The sequence below is a fragment of the Microtus pennsylvanicus genome, chromosome 11 (assembly GCF_037038515.1).
Source record: "Microtus pennsylvanicus isolate mMicPen1 chromosome 11, mMicPen1.hap1, whole genome shotgun sequence".
NCBI lineage: Eukaryota > Metazoa > Chordata > Mammalia > Rodentia > Cricetidae > Microtus > Microtus pennsylvanicus.
In genome coordinates this window covers 48771183-48777646 of record NC_134589.1, presented here as the reverse complement: position 1 = coordinate 48777646, position 6464 = coordinate 48771183, and positions in this window count along the sequence as shown.

Here is a 6464-nt window from a genome sequence, read left to right as displayed (position 1 = left end):
CCATCAGGCCGTGTTCAGTGGCTTCCCTGGAAGGCCTGCTCTTTTTGTTGAGAGAGAGGAGGAATTAATCTGGGGGAGAGGGGAAGCTGGGGAGAAGAAGTGGAAGGAGTAGAGGGAGGGAGCACTCAGTTGGGACATAATGCATGAGCAAAGAATAAAAGTTGAAAAGAGAAGAAAAAGAAATGGGTCCTGTATCAGGGGCAGCAGAGGGCTCACTCTTGAAGTCCAATTGGGGTTTTGACAGGAAGGGAGGGCAGGAGCACGAGAAGCACTGAGGAAAGATGACATTGTAGGTGACAGCCAACCAGAAACAAACTACAACAAAGCTTCAAGATCACTTCTAATTGCCCTTCCTATCCCTGTCACAGATTCCTGTCCTCATGGAGGCCGGTTCCCCTTATGTCTGCCTCTTTGACATCTCTCCCATCGCCAGCCTTTCTGGAGGTATTTTGGCAGATCACAGTTAATCAGAGTTCCTTGGGGTTTTATTGTTCTTAACGGTCACAGACGTCTGGAGAAAGACAGGAGTGGGCAGCAAAGGTCAGAGGGACTTGCCCAACTGAGATCGAGATGCCAGCCTTGGTCTCTCTGAACTCTTGACTTAATTTTCCTGGTTAAAAACAAAAATTAGGGTGGGGGCTGGAGAGATGGCTCAGCGGTTAAGAGTATGGCCTGCTCTTCCAAAGGTCCTGAGTTCAATTCCCAGCAACCACATGGTGGCTTACAACCATCTGTAATGAGGTCTGGTGCCCTCTTCTGGCCTGCAGGCGTACATACAGACAGAACATTGTGTACATAATAAATAAATAAATATTTAAAAAAAAAATAGGGTGAAATCCTGGGCTCTGGCAGTTTCACAGAGCTATGCTCAGCCATGGTCCCAGCACTCCAGCTAAAGAGCTGAGTGAAGAGCAGGAAAGTTGGTTCAAGTGGCCCATACTGGGGAGAATAATAAATGAAGGGCCCAGTGGCCTTGTCTGGGTGATATCGACATGAGGCTTAGGCCAAAATAAAAGCAAGATAGATAGATAGATAGATAGATAGATAGATAGATAGATAGATAGATAGATAGAATCAAAGTACAGTCATTGTCTTGTCTTAGACAGGGTTTCTATCACTGTGAAGAGACACCATAACTGTGGCAACTCTTGTAAGGAAAACATTTAATTGAGGTGGCTCAGTTACAGTTCAGACAGTCAATCCACTATCATCATGGTGGGACATGGCAGTGTGCAGGCAGACATGGTGCTGGAAAAGTTGAGAGTTCTACATTTTATAGGCAACAGGAAATGGTCTGTCTCAGTGGGAGTAGCTTGAGCAAAGGAGATCTCAAAATCCAACCCCACAATGACACATTTTCTCCAACAAGGCCACACCTACTCTGACAAGGCCATACCCCCTTATGCCACCTACTTTCTTTGGAGGCCATTTTCTTTCAAACTACAACCATTTTTGTCTCAGGTCCCGTCTTTCCTGCAAGGAGTTCCAACAAGTTTTCAGAGCTATGTGGCATCTCTTCCTGGAAGGCAAGTTACTCCTTCTGGCACCAGCCTTTCTCTTCCCCTGGCATGGGTTGTCCTGGGTGAATTTTATTTATTTTATTGTTTTTGTTGTTGTTTGTTTGTTTTGGTGTGTTTTGATTTGGTTTGGTTTGGTTTGGTTTTTAAAAACAGGGTTTCTCTGTAGCTTTGGAGCCTGTCCTGAAACTAGCTCTTGTAGACCAGGCTGGCCTCGAACTTACAGAGATCTGCCTGCCTCTGCCTCCCAAGTGCTGGAATTAAAGGCATGCTCCACCACCGCCCAGCCTGGGTGAATTTTAATTCTTTGTGGTCCATTGTTAACAAGAGTCTGGTGGCCAAAGGAAGGACCACAAGTGTCTCTTTATAATATCCTCTCTCCTACCAGGAAGATCTCTCTCTCTCTTCTCTCTCTCTCTCTCTCTCTCTCTCTCTCTCTCTCTCTCTCTCTTTCACACACACACACACACACACACACACACACACACACACACACACACCATACAAATCAATTGTCAAGCAGGGTCACCTGAATCAGATCAACCCAGTTCCAATCCCAACTCTGACATTCATGGACTTAGGTCCATGACCTTGAGAAACTTGACCTCTCTGGGTCTCCTTTTCTATCAATACAATGAAGAATGGAGCCACTGGTGTAGTCCCTGCCTAAAATCCCAACCCGGGCCAATATCCCCACGCACTGTCTCTCTCTCTCATTTGGTACCTTAGTCATGGAGTCTGCCTGGAGACTGGGGCCCAGGCTGGGCTGTCTGTCCAATCCTATTTCCCTTCTCAGAGGGGCCTCCACAAGAATCCTTGGGGTCTGCTCATCGTGGCTCCAGATGGCAGGGTGAAGCCGTTGTGTTAGTGCAACTCTTTCTGTCTCCTGGGAAAACTCTAAGAAGTTGTCAGTGCAAAACACAGCCCTCTGAGCCAAACATAAGTGACCAGTAACCATAACCCAGGAGCACAGATTCGTGCTGCCTGGAACAATGTGTTCTAGTGTGGAAACAATCTTGTGAGAGCTTAGTCATTTCAGAACAAAGTGGGTCATTTAATCAAGGCATTAACCCAAAACACCAAGTGTCGGTGACCACAGGCAGGTGGGTTACAGCAAAGTGGGGGAAGCTACGCTGTAGATCTTGCGTGCTACCTGATGACACCCTTAGCTTTAGAACTGGTGGAAGCTAGTGGCTGTTAAGAATATATTTTAAAGGTTTTACCTACAAGCCAAAAGGAAGTGAGGCCAGACATAAGGGTGGGTAATGAGTGGCTATTAAGGGGACTAATAATAAATAGCACAGGTAATTTGACCCTGGATAGGCAACATTCTTTCTACGCTCACAAGTAGCTAAGCCATCATTGGGTTTTATGAAACCTCTAACACAGGTGTGGGCCCCTCCACCACTAAACTTCAGTTTACAGACCTGAGGATGAGGGTGGGTGACACACAGTAGAACAGGTTCCTTGGAGGAGGTATAGCCTTGTTGGAGGAAGTGTGTCAATGTGGGGTTGGACTTTGAGGTTCCTTTGCTCAAGCTGTGCACAGTGAGACAGACCACGTCCTGTGGCCTGCAAGACGTAAAACTCTCAGCTTCTCCAGCACCATGTCTGCCTGCATACCATCATGTCCCACCATGACAGTAGACTGAACATCTGAACTGAGCTGTGAGTGGTGGTAGGGGGACAGGAGGGTAAGGGGTGGGGGATAGGGTGTGGAGAGAAGAGCTGGTGATGAGCAGCTCCCAGATCTTGTTCTCATATCCCTACGGCACCAGCCCTGTCGGCCACTCCTTTGTCTCTTCCCAGGCACTGCCCTTGGCCTGTTCTATGTGAGCTCTCCTGATGTTCTTCCGCTCAAGAGAGCTCTCCAGAGCTTACCCACTGGAACTCCAACATTCAGACTGGATGTTTGCTTTATCTTGAGGCCTCCATGCCTGACCCTTGAAGCCACCTCTTCTCCCACCCAAAGAAATTTGTCCAGAAGCATGGCAGGGATCCCTAAGATGCCTTCATGCTTATCCTGGCTCACCCCTTTACAACACACCACTGTCCCCTGGGTTTCAAATGGAGTGACAATCGCAGTCGTCAGCACTCAAGGACAAGAAAGCATCTTGAGAAAGGTGTCAATCTGTGACATCAGAGCATGTTTAACAGTATCGGACAGTGTAGGTCAAGAGACACAGGACAAAGTGGAAGTGAGAGGCTGCTCCCAGAGGAACCTCTTTGGTGTGAACAGAAGCATCTCAGAGAGATCCCCTCCATAGTCAAGAGCTTCTAGCAGGTTTAAATCTCACCAACTGGAGCCTTCTTGTTACCAGATACACTCAGGTCCATAAACTGTCTGCCTAATTCACCTGGTGGGACTTAGAATGGAAACAAATATCTGGGCGTGTCTAGATTTGAGAGATGGGAAGTCTTATATGAAGTGTAAGCAGTACCGTCTCATGGGGGTTGGGAGGACTGGACTGAATTTTTTTTTTGTGGTTTTTCGAGACAGGGTTTCTCTGTGGTTTTGGAGCCTGTCCTGGAACTAGCTCTTGTAGACCAGGCTGGTCTCTAACTCACAGAGATCCGCCTGCCTCTGCCTCCTGAGTGCTGGGATTAAAGGCGTGCGCCACCACCGCCCGGCTTGGACTGAATTTTTAAGAATGAAAGTCAGTTAAGTGCAAGCATTCATCATTCTCAGATCTCATGAGTATGGTGTGGACATCTGAAGAGCCACCTCCTGCCCCTGCCTCGGTCCTGCCTGGCCATGACCGGCTGTATCCCTGGGACTGTCAGCCATCAATCCCGTCCTCCCTTAAGTTCCTTTTGTCAGATATTTTGTTGCAACAATGAGACAGCAACTGGTACACCCAGTTCCCTTGTTAGGAGCAGGGTGTGAGGATGCACGCTTGTTAATCTCTACACTCAGAGGTAGGGGTAGGAGAATCAGGAGTTCAAGGCCTAGAGCATGTTTGAGGTCTGTCTGGGCTACAAGAGACCCTGACTTTTAAAAAAAATTGACAGAAATTAGTAGAAGAATCTGGATTTTTTTTCACAGTTTGGTCAATAAGAACTGAGAAGTCTAATCCTGTTCCATGTCTGAGGCTGCCTTATAACTTACAGAAAGCCAGGAGACAAAGTCTAGAACCCATGTAAATTTAAGTACAGTACTGTGCTTTCATGGGAAGGAGGGCACCTGGGTTCCAAGCTGCCTCCATTCTCCATTACAGAGAGTATTTTTATTAAGTCTGAGCCAAGAAAAATGGGGTCTTAACAATTCTTCCATTTTTAAAGAGCAAGCCTTCGGGGTGTGTCCTGAGATGGAAACTCCCCTCAGCATCTTTGTCCCTAGGTCCCTTCCTATAATAAATAGGTGTATGTTGAAGCCTTTCACAACTTTCCTTGAGGGTCAGCTTCAAGCACTCTAATTTTGATGACAGTGTTATGGCTGAAGGGAGGGTCACAGTGTCTCTTTGGAACACCTCCTGACAGCCCAGGATCACAGTCACGTTGTGACCTTGATGATAGTGAAGTTACCAGGGAGTCGTGACTCCCAGGTTGGGCTGGGCTGTTCTGTTCCAGGCCCCTTTGGCAGCCAGTTAGCACTGACTTCTGTTAACTACAGGTTTTGTGGTTACTGAACCAAATCATACAACTTACGGCAGGTTAACAGCCTCTCTAGGCTCTCAAACCTTAAGGCTGATGTTGAGGCAGCAACCGAGGCCTGCTGGGGATGTCTTTCCTGATTTAATCACCATGTGGATCTGTGACAGGTTTGTCCACTGTGACAGGTTTTTGTAAGCAGCTCCTAACGGGACCACAGAGAGCTGGATTTTTTCCTCGGTGTGACACATACCTGTGAAACGTGACGTAAGGGAGGAAGGGCTTCTGCTGGCCCCCAGTTTGAAGGGGACCTTGCCTTTGTGACTGGATTTAGAGTCACCTAGCAAATGAGCCTTGGGCTTTGTGAGGGTGTTTCTAGAGGACTGACTGAGGCGGAAGATGTGACCAGCAGCTCATGCCCCTGCCACCATCCTTCCCCACTCTGATGGACTGAACCCTCAAACTGTGAGCCCAAATTCTCCTTTCCTCTTTTAAATTGTCAAGTATTTTGTTGCATGGAGAAAGTAACTCATACAAAGGAACATTAATCTGTCATGGTGTGGAGAGACGGCAGTGACCATGCAACATAGAGCCGAGAACAGAAAGTGGTCAGACAGGAAGCAGGGCTGGCCTATGCCCTTCAAGACCCACCCCTCATTGACCTGTTTCCTCTAGGCAGGCACCGCTCCCTGAAGGTGTCACAAGTTCCTAAAACAATTTGATAGCTGGGGGACGAGTATTCAAACACAAACAGTCTGCAGCAGACACCGTCACATTCAAAGGGGAATACAACTGGGTGGTGGTGGCGCACACTTTTAATCCCAGCATCAGGGAGGCAGAGGCAGGCAGATCTCTGTGAGTTCAGGTCTACAGAGAGAACTCCAAAACTACACAGAGAAACCCTGTTTCAAGAAACAAAATAACAAACACAATAAAAGGGTAGTACATGTTCTTGGAGGACCTCGTTCTTGGGGAACTGGGGTGTCAATTTGTTTATACTTCTAAGGTGTGGTAATTCAAGCTGGTTCAGAACAAACCAATTCTTCTTTCTGAATTGTCATTGTTTTTAATGTCAGTAGTAAACATTGTGATTTCTTGTTTATTTTTTCTCTTTTAAACATACTAAGGATGGAACCTAGGGCCTTGTGTATGCTAAGCAAGTGGTGTACTACTGAGCTATTTGCCCAGCCCTAAACAGTTTGCTTATAGGTAAGGAGAACATATGCTATAATGATAATAAGAAATATAGTAACTTCTCAAACCAGTGATAAAGCTGTCTGTTGTTATTATCAAATACTATGCATAATATTTAAAACATTTATTTTGTGCCTGTGGAGGTCAGAGAACAACTCAAGG